Genomic DNA, 15316 nt, shown 5'->3' with positions numbered 1-15316 from the left:
GTCATTCACATGCAGTGCGTTTTCGGAACGGACAGGCTCGTTGGTCTAGGGGTATGATTCCTGCTTCGGGTGCAGGAGGTCCCGGGTTCAAATCCCGGACGAGCCCTTGCGTTTTGTACAACGGTGTGGTAACAAATCGCATGGCGGCGGCTGTTTCGCGCATTTCCAGGCCTCCAAGTCAGCGCTAAAATCCGACAACCAGTTCTGAAACAGTTTCATGTTTCATTTGAGCCATGTGCACCCTGCTGGTGGAACGTTTGAAGTTGATTTAAGTGGTCACTGCAGAGATCGTAGCAAGTGTCTTGCTGAGTGCGACGGAAACGGGTTTCCGCCCGCAATCGAACCAGGGACCTTCTGCGTGTTAGGCACGGCGCCTGGGCTCGGCGGCAGCTGCTGCTCTTTCTTTCCTTACGAGATACCGTCGATTCGCGCAGTCGTTATTGCAAAAGATGTCACCAAAGGCAATCGCTTCGTTAGCGGCACGGTGCCTGGGCTCGGCGGCAGCTCTACATGGAGGCACCAGCAGCCCAGCCAATCCGCCGCCGGCACCGGCGCGCCGCAGCGCAAGAAGCCGGCGCCCGCCCTGCAATGCCCCCCGTCGTTGCATACTCCACCCGCCTTATATCCTCCCCATGTCTGACTCACTACCCTAAATGACACTGCGGTCGACGTGCTTTTTACTATCGCTTTTGGAAGAACCAATGCGCATATTCTAGTGTCGAACCGGTATTGCAAATTTGGATTAAGCAAAAATTTATTGTGTGGTCGAGCGACACCCTCGGCTCGCTCTTCCTACATGATCGCTTCTTGCGAGGAATAATTACTAGCGCGCCGATGGCTTCAGAGTTGGTCTTCTCGAAGTTTTGCTTCCGCACTGCATTCCGCAATCTTTTCGTTATGAGCTTCGGTTTCCCGACTTTCTAGTGTTTAGTGCGTTTGGCTTCTCTTAACCCTTAGCCACCGCTTGCCGAAATTTCCACGCTGTCATATGTCGATCTGCAGAGCTCAATGAAGGCATCGCGGCCATTCCTGAGCTCATGGAACGGCCGAATCTGTAGTTGTTTCCAGATCTCTCCCACACAACGGCCTCCCAGTAGCTTGGATTACAGGAGTACGCCACTACTCCCAGCCGCAGATTCACCTTTGAAAGCAGAATGACATGAGCTACGCGCAACTCCGATTGTTTTTTTGTTGTGTCTGGCCTACTTTGAAAGACTTTGTAGTCGATTTACTTACTACTATCGCTGTTGGAAACCAGGATACCACACAGTATTCTAGAGACGATCAGGCAATGAAAATTTAGAATAAGTAAAACAGTATCAAAAGAATTTGTGTGGTGGAGCAGCACATGCAATTTATGCTTCCTAGATAATCGTTACTGCATAGAATAATTCTTTTGTCTGCGGCGTCTTCAGTATCCGTCTTGTGGAAATTTTACTTGCAGTATATTGTGCAATCTTTTCGTTATGAGTTGGTGCTTGGTTTCCCGATGTTCTTTTGTTTAGTGCATTCGCCTTCTCTTAACCCTGAGAAACCACATACCGAAACTGAAGCACTGCCGGCTGTTCATAAGCAGTGTTCGATGAAGTTATTTCCCTTTTTATTCGTTGCCTTTAATATTCTTCTCATCATTGGTGAGTGCTGCCTGCAGAAAGCGTTTATCTTGCGAATTCACGTGAAAGTGTGTGTTCCCTGTGAGGTCCACTACTTGGGATTAACTTGACTGCTCCAGGCAGGTGGCTCGTTGGTCTAGGGGTATGATTCCTGCTTTGGGTGCAGGAGGTCCCGGGTTCAAATCCCGGACGAGCCTTGCCATTTTGACCGTGCTGAAGAGTAGGTGGAACTCAGCCCCGGTTGCAGCTCCTCAATGAAGAGTAGACGCCTGTTATAGCACGTGGATATAACAAGAATGCGGCACCAGTAAAGTACGTAGGTGGAATTCGGTAGAAACGCAGACGGTAATTTTGCATGCAACGGAAAGCAAGGTTGTCTTTGCGGAATATGTGCACCGTGAGTGGAGATTCAGCTTAACTGTGCGACAGTCTACCCTCATCTTACTAACGACGGCAACAACAAAGGTGTGGTGGCATGTAAGATTGAGAGTGGCTAAGAGTTTCTCATTATTAGTTAGCATCACACTTTGACAGAGCTGTGACAAGGCGAGTAGGGTGAGCTCAGGAAAGCCAGTAGCAAGCGCACTTGAAGTAGCCCTGAAGAACCGGATTATAAATTTTGCCAGCCATAATGGAGCTAGGGGCGTTCCCGGTTACCAAATACCGGTGCAATAAGAGAGCAACAGTATTTGACAGTAAAATGACGCCCTATCCGTCTAGCATACGACATTGCTTGTCTCTGCATACGCGGACGTGAGGTCATCTCGGAATTATGAAAATCCGAAATATAGATTAAAATTGTTGTGTTCCCGCCCGGGATCGAACCGGGGACCTTCTGCGTGTAAAGCAGACGTGATAACCGCTACACCACGGAAACGACGGTTCTTTTCGTGTACCACCCGGAGACTCGTAATAGCAACAGTTTTTCTTCTGTGTTAGAAAGGGCATCGGCTACGAGCTCCCTCCGATTCGTGAAGTTCCTATAGTAAAAGACGTCGATGAAAACAATCCAACCGCGACAGACAGGGAGAACGCTGGGCGAGCTGCAGCCCTACAGGGTGAGACCATCAAAGGTGGCGTCATTCACATGCAGTGCGTTTTCGGAACGGACAGGCTCGTTGGTCTAGGGGTATGATTCCTGCTTCGGGTGCAGGAGGTCCCGGGTTCAAATCCCGGACGAGCCCTTGCGTTTTGTACAACGGTGTGGTAACAAATCGCATGGCGGCGGCTGTTTCGCGCATTTCCAGGCCTCCAAGTCAGCGCTAAAATCCGACAACCAGTTCTGAAACAGTTTCATGTTTCATTTGAGCCATGTGCACCCTGCTGGTGGAACGTTTGAAGTTGATTTAAGTGGTCACTGCAGAGATCGTAGCAAGTGTCTTGCTGAGTGCGACGGAAACGGGTTTCCGCCCGCAATCGAACCAGGGACCTTCTGCGTGTTAGGCACGGCGCCTGGGCTCGGCGGCAGCTGCTGCTCTTTCTTTCCTTACGAGATACCGTCGATTCGCGCAGTCGTTATTGCAAAAGATGTCACCAAAGGCAATCGCTTCGTTAGCGGCACGGTGCCTGGGCTCGGCGGCAGCTCTACATGGAGGCACCAGCAGCCCAGCCAATCCGCCGCCGGCACCGGCGCGCCGCAGCGCAAGAAGCCGGCGCCCGCCCTGCAATGCCCCCCGTCGTTGCATACTCCACCCGCCTTATATCCTCCCCATGTCTGACTCACTACCCTAAATGACACTGCGGTCGACGTGCTTTTTACTATCGCTTTTGGAAGAACCAATGCGCATATTCTAGTGTCGAACCGGTATTGCAAATTTGGATTAAGCAAAAATTTATTGTGTGGTCGAGCGACACCCTCGGCTCGCTCTTCCTACATGATCGCTTCTTGCGAGGAATAATTACTAGCGCGCCGATGGCTTCAGAGTTGGTCTTCTCGAAGTTTTGCTTCCGCACTGCATTCCGCAATCTTTTCGTTATGAGCTTCGGTTTCCCGACTTTCTAGTGTTTAGTGCGTTTGGCTTCTCTTAACCCTTAGCCACCGCTTGCCGAAATTTCCACGCTGTCATATGTCGATCTGCAGAGCTCAATGAAGGCATCGCGGCCATTCCTGAGCTCATGGAACGGCCGAATCTGTAGTTGTTTCCAGATCTCTCCCACACAACGGCCTCCCAGTAGCTTGGATTACAGGAGTACGCCACTACTCCCAGCCGCAGATTCACCTTTGAAAGCAGAATGACATGAGCTACGCGCAACTCCGATTGTTTTTTTGTTGTGTCTGGCCTACTTTGAAAGACTTTGTAGTCGATTTACTTACTACTATCGCTGTTGGAAACCAGGATACCACACAGTATTCTAGAGACGATCAGGCAATGAAAATTTAGAATAAGTAAAACAGTATCAAAAGAATTTGTGTGGTGGAGCAGCACATGCAATTTATGCTTCCTAGATAATCGTTACTGCATAGAATAATTCTTTTGTCTGCGGCGTCTTCAGTATCCGTCTTGTGGAAATTTTACTTGCAGTATATTGTGCAATCTTTTCGTTATGAGTTGGTGCTTGGTTTCCCGATGTTCTTTTGTTTAGTGCATTCGCCTTCTCTTAACCCTGAGAAACCACATACCGAAACTGAAGCACTGCCGGCTGTTCATAAGCAGTGTTCGATGAAGTTATTTCCCTTTTTATTCGTTGCCTTTAATATTCTTCTCATCATTGGTGAGTGCTGCCTGCAGAAAGCGTTTATCTTGCGAATTCACGTGAAAGTGTGTGTTCCCTGTGAGGTCCACTACTTGGGATTAACTTGACTGCTCCAGGCAGGTGGCTCGTTGGTCTAGGGGTATGATTCCTGCTTTGGGTGCAGGAGGTCCCGGGTTCAAATCCCGGACGAGCCCTGCCATTTTGACCGTGCTGAAGAGTAGGTGGAACTCAGCCCCGGTTGCAGCTCCTCAATGAAGAGTAGACGCCTGTTATAGCACGTGGATATAACAAGAATGCGGCACCAGTAAAGTACGTAGGTGGAATTCGGTAGAAACGCAGACGGTAATTTTGCATGCAACGGAAAGCAAGGTTGTCTTTGCGGAATATGTGCACCGTGAGTGGAGATTCAGCTTAACTGTGCGACAGTCTACCCTCATCTTACTAACGACGGCAACAACAAAGGTGTGGTGGCATGTAAGATTGAGAGTGGCTAAGAGTTTCTCATTATTAGTTAGCATCACACTTTGACAGAGCTGTGACAAGGCGAGTAGGGTGAGCTCAGGAAAGCCAGTAGCAAGCGCACTTGAAGTAGCCCTGAAGAACCGGATTATAAATTTTGCCAGCCATAATGGAGCTAGGGGCGTTCCCGGTTACCAAATACCGGTGCAATAAGAGAGCAACAGTATTTGACAGTAAAATGACGCCCTATCCGTCTAGCATACGACATTGCTTGTCTCTGCATACGCGGACGTGAGGTCATCTCGGAATGAAATCCGAAATATAGATTAAAATTGTTGTGTTCCCGCCCGGGATCGAACCGGGGACCTTCTGCGTGTAAAGCAGACGTGATAACCGCTACACCACGGAAACGACGGTTCTTTTCGTGTACCACCCGGAGACTCGTAATAGCAACAGTTTTTCTTCTGTGTTAGAAAGGGCATCGGCTACGAGCTCCCTCCGATTCGTGAAGTTCCTATAGTAAAAGACGTCGATGAAAACAATCCAACCGCGACAGACAGGGAGAACGCTGGGCGAGCTGCAGCCCTACAGGGTGAGACCATCAAAGGTGGCGTCATTCACATGCAGTGCGTTTTCGGAACGGACAGGCTCGTTGGTCTAGGGGTATGATTCCTGCTTCGGGTGCAGGAGGTCCCGGGTTCAAATCCCGGACGAGCCCTTGCGTTTTGTACAACGGTGTGGTAACAAATCGCATGGCGGCGGCTGTTTCGCGCATTTCCAGGCCTCCAAGTCAGCGCTAAAATCCGACAACCAGTTCTGAAACAGTTTCATGTTTCATTTGAGCCATGTGCACCCTGCTGGTGGAACGTTTGAAGTTGATTTAAGTGGTCACTGCAGAGATCGTAGCAAGTGTCTTGCTGAGTGCGACGGAAACGGGTTTCCGCCCGCAATCGAACCAGGGACCTTCTGCGTGTTAGGCACGGCGCCTGGGCTCGGCGGCAGCTGCTGCTCTTTCTTTCCTTACGAGATACCGTCGATTCGCGCAGTCGTTATTGCAAAAGATGTCACCAAAGGCAATCGCTTCGTTAGCGGCACGGTGCCTGGGCTCGGCGGCAGCTCTACATGGAGGCACCAGCAGCCCAGCCAATCCGCCGCCGGCACCGGCGCGCCGCAGCGCAAGAAGCCGGCGCCCGCCCTGCAATGCCCCCCGTCGTTGCATACTCCACCCGCCTTATATCCTCCCCATGTCTGACTCACTACCCTAAATGACACTGCGGTCGACGTGCTTTTTACTATCGCTTTTGGAAGAACCAATGCGCATATTCTAGTGTCGAACCGGTATTGCAAATTTGGATTAAGCAAAAATTTATTGTGTGGTCGAGCGACACCCTCGGCTCGCTCTTCCTACATGATCGCTTCTTGCGAGGAATAATTACTAGCGCGCCGATGGCTTCAGAGTTGGTCTTCTCGAAGTTTTGCTTCCGCACTGCATTCCGCAATCTTTTCGTTATGAGCTTCGGTTTCCCGACTTTCTAGTGTTTAGTGCGTTTGGCTTCTCTTAACCCTTAGCCACCGCTTGCCGAAATTTCCACGCTGTCATATGTCGATCTGCAGAGCTCAATGAAGGCATCGCGGCCATTCCTGAGCTCATGGAACGGCCGAATCTGTAGTTGTTTCCAGATCTCTCCCACACAACGGCCTCCCAGTAGCTTGGATTACAGGAGTACGCCACTACTCCCAGCCGCAGATTCACCTTTGAAAGCAGAATGACATGAGCTACGCGCAACTCCGATTGTTTTTTTGTTGTGTCTGGCCTACTTTGAAAGACTTTGTAGTCGATTTACTTACTACTATCGCTGTTGGAAACCAGGATACCACACAGTATTCTAGAGACGATCAGGCAATGAAAATTTAGAATAAGTAAAACAGTATCAAAAGAATTTGTGTGGTGGAGCAGCACATGCAATTTATGCTTCCTAGATAATCGTTACTGCATAGAATAATTCTTTTGTCTGCGGCGTCTTCAGTATCCGTCTTGTGGAAATTTTACTTGCAGTATATTGTGCAATCTTTTCGTTATGAGTTGGTGCTTGGTTTCCCGATGTTCTTTTGTTTAGTGCATTCGCCTTCTCTTAACCCTGAGAAACCACATACCGAAACTGAAGCACTGCCGGCTGTTCATAAGCAGTGTTCGATGAAGTTATTTCCCTTTTTATTCGTTGCCTTTAATATTCTTCTCATCATTGGTGAGTGCTGCCTGCAGAAAGCGTTTATCTTGCGAATTCACGTGAAAGTGTGTGTTCCCTGTGAGGTCCACTACTTGGGATTAACTTGACTGCTCCAGGCAGGTGGCTCGTTGGTCTAGGGGTATGATTCCTGCTTTGGGTGCAGGAGGTCCCGGGTTCAAATCCCGGACGAGCCCTGCCATTTTGACCGTGCTGAAGAGTAGGTGGAACTCAGCCCCGGTTGCAGCTCCTCAATGAAGAGTAGACGCCTGTTATAGCACGTGGATATAACAAGAATGCGGCACCAGTAAAGTACGTAGGTGGAATTCGGTAGAAACGCAGACGGTAATTTTGCATGCAACGGAAAGCAAGGTTGTCTTTGCGGAATATGTGCACCGTGAGTGGAGATTCAGCTTAACTGTGCGACAGTCTACCCTCATCTTACTAACGACGGCAACAACAAAGGTGTGGTGGCATGTAAGATTGAGAGTGGCTAAGAGTTTCTCATTATTAGTTAGCATCACACTTTGACAGAGCTGTGACAAGGCGAGTAGGGTGAGCTCAGGAAAGCCAGTAGCAAGCGCACTTGAAGTAGCCCTGAAGAACCGGATTATAAATTTTGCCAGCCATAATGGAGCTAGGGGCGTTCCCGGTTACCAAATACCGGTGCAATAAGAGAGCAACAGTATTTGACAGTAAAATGACGCCCTATCCGTCTAGCATACGACATTGCTTGTCTCTGCATACGCGGACGTGAGGTCATCTCGGAATGAAATCCGAAATATAGATTAAAATTGTTGTGTTCCCGCCCGGGATCGAACCGGGGACCTTCTGCGTGTAAAGCAGACGTGATAACCGCTACACCACGGAAACGACGGTTCTTTTCGTGTACCACCCGGAGACTCGTAATAGCAACAGTTTTTCTTCTGTGTTAGAAAGGGCATCGGCTACGAGCTCCCTCCGATTCGTGAAGTTCCTATAGTAAAAGACGTCGATGAAAACAATCCAACCGCGACAGACAGGGAGAACGCTGGGCGAGCTGCAGCCCTACAGGGTGAGACCATCAAAGGTGGCGTCATTCACATGCAGTGCGTTTTCGGAACGGACAGGCTCGTTGGTCTAGGGGTATGATTCCTGCTTCGGGTGCAGGAGGTCCCGGGTTCAAATCCCGGACGAGCCCTTGCGTTTTGTACAACGGTGTGGTAACAAATCGCATGGCGGCGGCTGTTTCGCGCATTTCCAGGCCTCCAAGTCAGCGCTAAAATCCGACAACCAGTTCTGAAACAGTTTCATGTTTCATTTGAGCCATGTGCACCCTGCTGGTGGAACGTTTGAAGTTGATTTAAGTGGTCACTGCAGAGATCGTAGCAAGTGTCTTGCTGAGTGCGACGGAAACGGGTTTCCGCCCGCAATCGAACCAGGGACCTTCTGCGTGTTAGGCACGGCGCCTGGGCTCGGCGGCAGCTGCTGCTCTTTCTTTCCTTACGAGATACCGTCGATTCGCGCAGTCGTTATTGCAAAAGATGTCACCAAAGGCAATCGCTTCGTTAGCGGCACGGTGCCTGGGCTCGGCGGCAGCTCTACATGGAGGCACCAGCAGCCCAGCCAATCCGCCGCCGGCACCGGCGCGCCGCAGCGCAAGAAGCCGGCGCCCGCCCTGCAATGCCCCCCGTCGTTGCATACTCCACCCGCCTTATATCCTCCCCATGTCTGACTCACTACCCTAAATGACACTGCGGTCGACGTGCTTTTTACTATCGCTTTTGGAAGAACCAATGCGCATATTCTAGTGTCGAACCGGTATTGCAAATTTGGATTAAGCAAAAATTTATTGTGTGGTCGAGCGACACCCTCGGCTCGCTCTTCCTACATGATCGCTTCTTGCGAGGAATAATTACTAGCGCGCCGATGGCTTCAGAGTTGGTCTTCTCGAAGTTTTGCTTCCGCACTGCATTCCGCAATCTTTTCGTTATGAGCTTCGGTTTCCCGACTTTCTAGTGTTTAGTGCGTTTGGCTTCTCTTAACCCTTAGCCACCGCTTGCCGAAATTTCCACGCTGTCATATGTCGATCTGCAGAGCTCAATGAAGGCATCGCGGCCATTCCTGAGCTCATGGAACGGCCGAATCTGTAGTTGTTTCCAGATCTCTCCCACACAACGGCCTCCCAGTAGCTTGGATTACAGGAGTACGCCACTACTCCCAGCCGCAGATTCACCTTTGAAAGCAGAATGACATGAGCTACGCGCAACTCCGATTGTTTTTTTGTTGTGTCTGGCCTACTTTGAAAGACTTTGTAGTCGATTTACTTACTACTATCGCTGTTGGAAACCAGGATACCACACAGTATTCTAGAGACGATCAGGCAATGAAAATTTAGAATAAGTAAAACAGTATCAAAAGAATTTGTGTGGTGGAGCAGCACATGCAATTTATGCTTCCTAGATAATCGTTACTGCATAGAATAATTCTTTTGTCTGCGGCGTCTTCAGTATCCGTCTTGTGGAAATTTTACTTGCAGTATATTGTGCAATATTTTCGTTATGAGTTGGTGCTTGGTTTCCCGATGTTCTTTTGTTTAGTGCATTCGCCTTCTCTTAACCCTGAGAAACCACATACCGAAACTGAAGCACTGCCGGCTGTTCATAAGCAGTGTTCGATGAAGTTATTTCCCTTTTTATTCGTTGCCTTTAATATTCTTCTCATCATTGGTGAGTGCTGCCTGCAGAAAGCGTTTATCTTGCGAATTCACGTGAAAGTGTGTGTTCCCTGTGAGGTCCACTACTTGGGATTAACTTGACTGCTCCAGGCAGGTGGCTCGTTGGTCTAGGGGTATGATTCCTGCTTTGGGTGCAGGAGGTCCCGGGTTCAAATCCCGGACGAGCCCTGCCATTTTGACCGTGCTGAAGAGTAGGTGGAACTCAGCCCCGGTTGCAGCTCCTCAATGAAGAGTAGACGCCTGTTATAGCACGTGGATATAACAAGAATGCGGCACCAGTAAAGTACGTAGGTGGAATTCGGTAGAAACGCAGACGGTAATTTTGCATGCAACGGAAAGCAAGGTTGTCTTTGCGGAATATGTGCACCGTGAGTGGAGATTCAGCTTAACTGTGCGACAGTCTACCCTCATCTTACTAACGACGGCAACAACAAAGGTGTGGTGGCATGTAAGATTGAGAGTGGCTAAGAGTTTCTCATTATTAGTTAGCATCACACTTTGACAGAGCTGTGACAAGGCGAGTAGGGTGAGCTCAGGAAAGCCAGTAGCAAGCGCACTTGAAGTAGCCCTGAAGAACCGGATTATAAATTTTGCCAGCCATAATGGAGCTAGGGGCGTTCCCGGTTACCAAATACCGGTGCAATAAGAGAGCAACAGTATTTGACAGTAAAATGACGCCCTATCCGTCTAGCATACGACATTGCTTGTCTCTGCATACGCGGACGTGAGGTCATCTCGGAATGAAATCCGAAATATAGATTAAAATTGTTGTGTTCCCGCCCGGGATCGAACCGGGGACCTTCTGCGTGTAAAGCAGACGTGATAACCGCTACACCACGGAAACGACGGTTCTTTTCGTGTACCACCCGGAGACTCGTAATAGCAACAGTTTTTCTTCTGTGTTAGAAAGGGCATCGGCTACGAGCTCCCTCCGATTCGTGAAGTTCCTATAGTAAAAGACGTCGATGAAAACAATCCAACCGCGACAGACAGGGAGAACGCTGGGCGAGCTGCAGCCCTACAGGGTGAGACCATCAAAGGTGGCGTCATTCACATGCAGTGCGTTTTCGGAACGGACAGGCTCGTTGGTCTAGGGGTATGATTCCTGCTTCGGGTGCAGGAGGTCCCGGGTTCAAATCCCGGACGAGCCCTTGCGTTTTGTACAACGGTGTGGTAACAAATCGCATGGCGGCGGCTGTTTCGCGCATTTCCAGGCCTCCAAGTCAGCGCTAAAATCCGACAACCAGTTCTGAAACAGTTTCATGTTTCATTTGAGCCATGTGCACCCTGCTGGTGGAACGTTTGAAGTTGATTTAAGTGGTCACTGCAGAGATCGTAGCAAGTGTCTTGCTGAGTGCGACGGAAACGGGTTTCCGCCCGCAATCGAACCAGGGACCTTCTGCGTGTTAGGCACGGCGCCTGGGCTCGGCGGCAGCTGCTGCTCTTTCTTTCCTTACGAGATACCGTCGATTCGCGCAGTCGTTATTGCAAAAGATGTCACCAAAGGCAATCGCTTCGTTAGCGGCACGGTGCCTGGGCTCGGCGGCAGCTCTACATGGAGGCACCAGCAGCCCAGCCAATCCGCCGCCGGCACCGGCGCGCCGCAGCGCAAGAAGCCGGCGCCCGCCCTGCAATGCCCCCCGTCGTTGCATACTCCACCCGCCTTATATCCTCCCCATGTCTGACTCACTACCCTAAATGACACTGCGGTCGACGTGCTTTTTACTATCGCTTTTGGAAGAACCAATGCGCATATTCTAGTGTCGAACCGGTATTGCAAATTTGGATTAAGCAAAAATTTATTGTGTGGTCGAGCGACACCCTCGGCTCGCTCTTCCTACATGATCGCTTCTTGCGAGGAATAATTACTAGCGCGCCGATGGCTTCAGAGTTGGTCTTCTCGAAGTTTTGCTTCCGCACTGCATTCCGCAATCTTTTCGTTATGAGCTTCGGTTTCCCGACTTTCTAGTGTTTAGTGCGTTTGGCTTCTCTTAACCCTTAGCCACCGCTTGCCGAAATTTCCACGCTGTCATATGTCGATCTGCAGAGCTCAATGAAGGCATCGCGGCCATTCCTGAGCTCATGGAACGGCCGAATCTGTAGTTGTTTCCAGATCTCTCCCACACAACGGCCTCCCAGTAGCTTGGATTACAGGAGTACGCCACTACTCCCAGCCGCAGATTCACCTTTGAAAGCAGAATGACATGAGCTACGCGCAACTCCGATTGTTTTTTTGTTGTGTCTGGCCTACTTTGAAAGACTTTGTAGTCGATTTACTTACTACTATCGCTGTTGGAAACCAGGATACCACACAGTATTCTAGAGACGATCAGGCAATGAAAATTTAGAATAAGTAAAACAGTATCAAAAGAATTTGTGTGGTGGAGCAGCACATGCAATTTATGCTTCCTAGATAATCGTTACTGCATAGAATAATTCTTTTGTCTGCGGCGTCTTCAGTATCCGTCTTGTGGAAATTTTACTTGCAGTATATTGTGCAATCTTTTCGTTATGAGTTGGTGCTTGGTTTCCCGATGTTCTTTTGTTTAGTGCATTCGCCTTCTCTTAACCCTGAGAAACCACATACCGAAACTGAAGCACTGCCGGCTGTTCATAAGCAGTGTTCGATGAAGTTATTTCCCTTTTTATTCGTTGCCTTTAATATTCTTCTCATCATTGGTGAGTGCTGCCTGCAGAAAGCGTTTATCTTGCGAATTCACGTGAAAGTGTGTGTTCCCTGTGAGGTCCACTACTTGGGATTAACTTGACTGCTCCAGGCAGGTGGCTCGTTGGTCTAGGGGTATGATTCCTGCTTTGGGTGCAGGAGGTCCCGGGTTCAAATCCCGGACGAGCCCTGCCATTTTGACCGTGCTGAAGAGTAGGTGGAACTCAGCCCCGGTTGCAGCTCCTCAATGAAGAGTAGACGCCTGTTATAGCACGTGGATATAACAAGAATGCGGCACCAGTAAAGTACGTAGGTGGAATTCGGTAGAAACGCAGACGGTAATTTTGCATGCAACGGAAAGCAAGGTTGTCTTTGCGGAATATGTGCACCGTGAGTGGAGATTCAGCTTAACTGTGCGACAGTCTACCCTCATCTTACTAACGACGGCAACAACAAAGGTGTGGTGGCATGTAAGATTGAGAGTGGCTAAGAGTTTCTCATTATTAGTTAGCATCACACTTTGACAGAGCTGTGACAAGGCGAGTAGGGTGAGCTCAGGAAAGCCAGTAGCAAGCGCACTTGAAGTAGCCCTGAAGAACCGGATTATAAATTTTGCCAGCCATAATGGAGCTAGGGGCGTTCCCAGTTACCAAATACCGGTGCAATAAGAGAGCAACAGTATTTGACAGTAAAATGACGCCCTATCCGTCTAGCATACGACATTGCTTGTCTCTGCATACGCGGACGTGAGGTCATCTCGGAATGAAATCCGAAATATAGATTAAAATTGTTGTGTTCCCGCCCGGGATCGAACCGGGGACCTTCTGCGTGTAAAGCAGACGTGATAACCGCTACACCACGGAAACGACGGTTCTTTTCGTGTACCACCCGGAGACTCGTAATAGCAACAGTTTTTCTTCTGTGTTAGAAAGGGCATCGGCTACGAGCTCCCTCCGATTCGTGAAGTTCCTATAGTAAAAGACGTCGATGAAAACAATCCAACCGCGACAGACAGGGAGAACGCTGGGCGAGCTGCAGCCCTACAGGGTGAGACCATCAAAGGTGGCGTCATTCACATGCAGTGCGTTTTCGGAACGGACAGGCTCGTTGGTCTAGGGGTATGATTCCTGCTTCGGGTGCAGGAGGTCCCGGGTTCAAATCCCGGACGAGCCCTTGCGTTTTGTACAACGGTGTGGTAACAAATCGCATGGCGGCGGCTGTTTCGCGCATTTCCAGGCCTCCAAGTCAGCGCTAAAATCCGACAACCAGTTCTGAAACAGTTTCATGTTTCATTTGAGCCATGTGCACCCTGCTGGTGGAACGTTTGAAGTTGATTTAAGTGGTCACTGCAGAGATCGTAGCAAGTGTCTTGCTGAGTGCGACGGAAACGGGTTTCCGCCCGCAATCGAACCAGGGACCTTCTGCGTGTTAGGCACGGCGCCTGGGCTCGGCGGCAGCTGCTGCTCTTTCTTTCCTTACGAGATACCGTCGATTCGCGCAGTCGTTATTGCAAAAGATGTCACCAAAGGCAATCGCTTCGTTAGCGGCACGGTGCCTGGGCTCGGCTGTTTCGCGCATTTCCAGGCCTCCAAGTCAGCGCTAAAATCCGACAACCAGTTCTGAAACAGTTTCATGTTTCATTTGAGCCATGTGCACCCTGCTGGTGGAACGTTTGAAGTTGATTTAAGTGGTCACTGCAGAGATCGTAGCAAGTGTCTTGCTGAGTGCGACGGAAACGGGTTTCCGCCCGCAATCGAACCAGGGACCTTCTGCGTGTTAGGCACGGCGCCTGGGCTCGGCGGCAGCTGCTGCTCTTTCTTTCCTTACGAGATACCGTCGATTCGCGCAGTCGTTATTGCAAAAGATGTCACCAAAGGCAATCGCTTCGTTAGCGGCACGGTGCCTGGGCTCGGCGGCAGCTCTACATGGAGGCACCAGCAGCCCAGCCAATCCGCCGCCGGCACCGGCGCGCCGCAGCGCAAGAAGCCGGCGCCCGCCCTGCAATGCCCCCCGTCGTTGCATACTCCACCCGCCTTATATCCTCCCCATGTCTGACTCACTACCCTAAATGACACTGCGGTCGACGTGCTTTTTACTATCGCTTTTGGAAGAACCAATGCGCATATTCTAGTGTCGAACCGGTATTGCAAATTTGGATTAAGCAAAAATTTATTGTGTGGTCGAGCGACACCCTCGGCTCGCTCTTCCTACATGATCGCTTCTTGCGAGGAATAATTACTAGCGCGCCGATGGCTTCAGAGTTGGTCTTCTCGAAGTTTTGCTTCCGCACTGCATTCCGCAATCTTTTCGTTATGAGCTTCGGTTTCCCGACTTTCTAGTGTTTAGTGCGTTTGGCTTCTCTTAACCCTTAGCCACCGCTTGCCGAAATTTCCACGCTGTCATATGTCGATCTGCAGAGCTCAATGAAGGCATCGCGGCCATTCCTGAGCTCATGGAACGGCCGAATCTGTAGTTGTTTCCAGATCTCTCCCACACAACGGCCTCCCAGTAGCTTGGATTACAGGAGTACGCCACTACTCCCAGCCGCAGATTCACCTTTGAAAGCAGAATGACATGAGCTACGCGCAACTCCGATTGTTTTTTTGTTGTGTCTGGCCTACTTTGAAAGACTTTGTAGTCGATTTACTTACTACTATCGCTGTTGGAAACCAGGATACCACACAGTATTCTAGAGACGATCAGGCAATGAAAATTTAGAATAAGTAAAACAGTATCAAAAGAATTTGTGTGGTGGAGCAGCACATGCAATTTATGCTTCCTAGATAATCGTTACTGCATAGAATAATTCTTTTGTCTGCGGCGTCTTCAGTATCCGTCTTGTGGAAATTTTACTTGCAGTATATTGTGCAATCTTTTCGTTATGAGTTGGTGCTTGGTTTCCCGATGTTCTTTTGTTTAGTGCATTCGCCTTCTCTTAACCCTG

At 49.7% G+C, this 15316-nt stretch overlaps 16 non-coding genes across 16 annotated transcripts; 11 read left to right on the top strand and 5 right to left on the bottom strand.

Moving 5' to 3' along the window:
• The first annotated feature begins 34 nt into the window (after positions 1-34).
• Trnap-cgg (transfer RNA proline (anticodon CGG)) lies at positions 35-106 on the top strand. The gene has a single exon. It is a non-coding gene; the product is annotated as a tRNA-Pro (tRNA).
• Positions 107-1738: 1632 nt separating this feature from the next.
• Positions 1739-1810, top strand: Trnap-ugg (transfer RNA proline (anticodon UGG)). The gene has a single exon. It is a non-coding gene; the product is annotated as a tRNA-Pro (tRNA).
• Positions 1811-2417: 607 nt separating this feature from the next.
• Trnav-uac (transfer RNA valine (anticodon UAC)) lies at positions 2418-2490 on the bottom strand. Its single transcript has one exon. It is a non-coding gene; the product is annotated as a tRNA-Val (tRNA).
• Positions 2491-2725: 235 nt separating this feature from the next.
• Positions 2726-2797, top strand: Trnap-cgg (transfer RNA proline (anticodon CGG)). Its single transcript has one exon. It is a non-coding gene; the product is annotated as a tRNA-Pro (tRNA).
• A 1632-nt stretch (positions 2798-4429) lies between these two features.
• Trnap-ugg (transfer RNA proline (anticodon UGG)) lies at positions 4430-4501 on the top strand. The gene has a single exon. It is a non-coding gene; the product is annotated as a tRNA-Pro (tRNA).
• Positions 4502-5104: 603 nt separating this feature from the next.
• Positions 5105-5177, bottom strand: Trnav-uac (transfer RNA valine (anticodon UAC)). The gene has a single exon. It is a non-coding gene; the product is annotated as a tRNA-Val (tRNA).
• Positions 5178-5412: 235 nt separating this feature from the next.
• On the top strand, positions 5413-5484 carry Trnap-cgg (transfer RNA proline (anticodon CGG)). Its single transcript has one exon. It is a non-coding gene; the product is annotated as a tRNA-Pro (tRNA).
• A 1632-nt stretch (positions 5485-7116) lies between these two features.
• On the top strand, positions 7117-7188 carry Trnap-ugg (transfer RNA proline (anticodon UGG)). The gene has a single exon. It is a non-coding gene; the product is annotated as a tRNA-Pro (tRNA).
• Positions 7189-7791: 603 nt separating this feature from the next.
• Trnav-uac (transfer RNA valine (anticodon UAC)) lies at positions 7792-7864 on the bottom strand. Its single transcript has one exon. It is a non-coding gene; the product is annotated as a tRNA-Val (tRNA).
• Positions 7865-8099: 235 nt separating this feature from the next.
• Positions 8100-8171, top strand: Trnap-cgg (transfer RNA proline (anticodon CGG)). Its single transcript has one exon. It is a non-coding gene; the product is annotated as a tRNA-Pro (tRNA).
• A 1632-nt stretch (positions 8172-9803) lies between these two features.
• Trnap-ugg (transfer RNA proline (anticodon UGG)) lies at positions 9804-9875 on the top strand. The gene has a single exon. It is a non-coding gene; the product is annotated as a tRNA-Pro (tRNA).
• Positions 9876-10478: 603 nt separating this feature from the next.
• Trnav-uac (transfer RNA valine (anticodon UAC)) lies at positions 10479-10551 on the bottom strand. Its single transcript has one exon. It is a non-coding gene; the product is annotated as a tRNA-Val (tRNA).
• A 235-nt stretch (positions 10552-10786) lies between these two features.
• Positions 10787-10858, top strand: Trnap-cgg (transfer RNA proline (anticodon CGG)). Its single transcript has one exon. It is a non-coding gene; the product is annotated as a tRNA-Pro (tRNA).
• A 1632-nt stretch (positions 10859-12490) lies between these two features.
• On the top strand, positions 12491-12562 carry Trnap-ugg (transfer RNA proline (anticodon UGG)). Its single transcript has one exon. It is a non-coding gene; the product is annotated as a tRNA-Pro (tRNA).
• Positions 12563-13165: 603 nt separating this feature from the next.
• On the bottom strand, positions 13166-13238 carry Trnav-uac (transfer RNA valine (anticodon UAC)). The gene has a single exon. It is a non-coding gene; the product is annotated as a tRNA-Val (tRNA).
• Positions 13239-13473: 235 nt separating this feature from the next.
• Trnap-cgg (transfer RNA proline (anticodon CGG)) lies at positions 13474-13545 on the top strand. The gene has a single exon. It is a non-coding gene; the product is annotated as a tRNA-Pro (tRNA).
• Positions 13546-15316: the final 1771 nt, after the last annotated feature.

Source organism: Schistocerca cancellata, unplaced genomic scaffold, assembly GCF_023864275.1.
Source record: "Schistocerca cancellata isolate TAMUIC-IGC-003103 unplaced genomic scaffold, iqSchCanc2.1 HiC_scaffold_659, whole genome shotgun sequence".
NCBI lineage: Eukaryota > Metazoa > Arthropoda > Insecta > Orthoptera > Acrididae > Schistocerca > Schistocerca cancellata.
The sequence above is the reverse complement of the archived record's forward strand: the minus strand, read 5'-3'. Positions and strand labels throughout refer to the sequence as shown.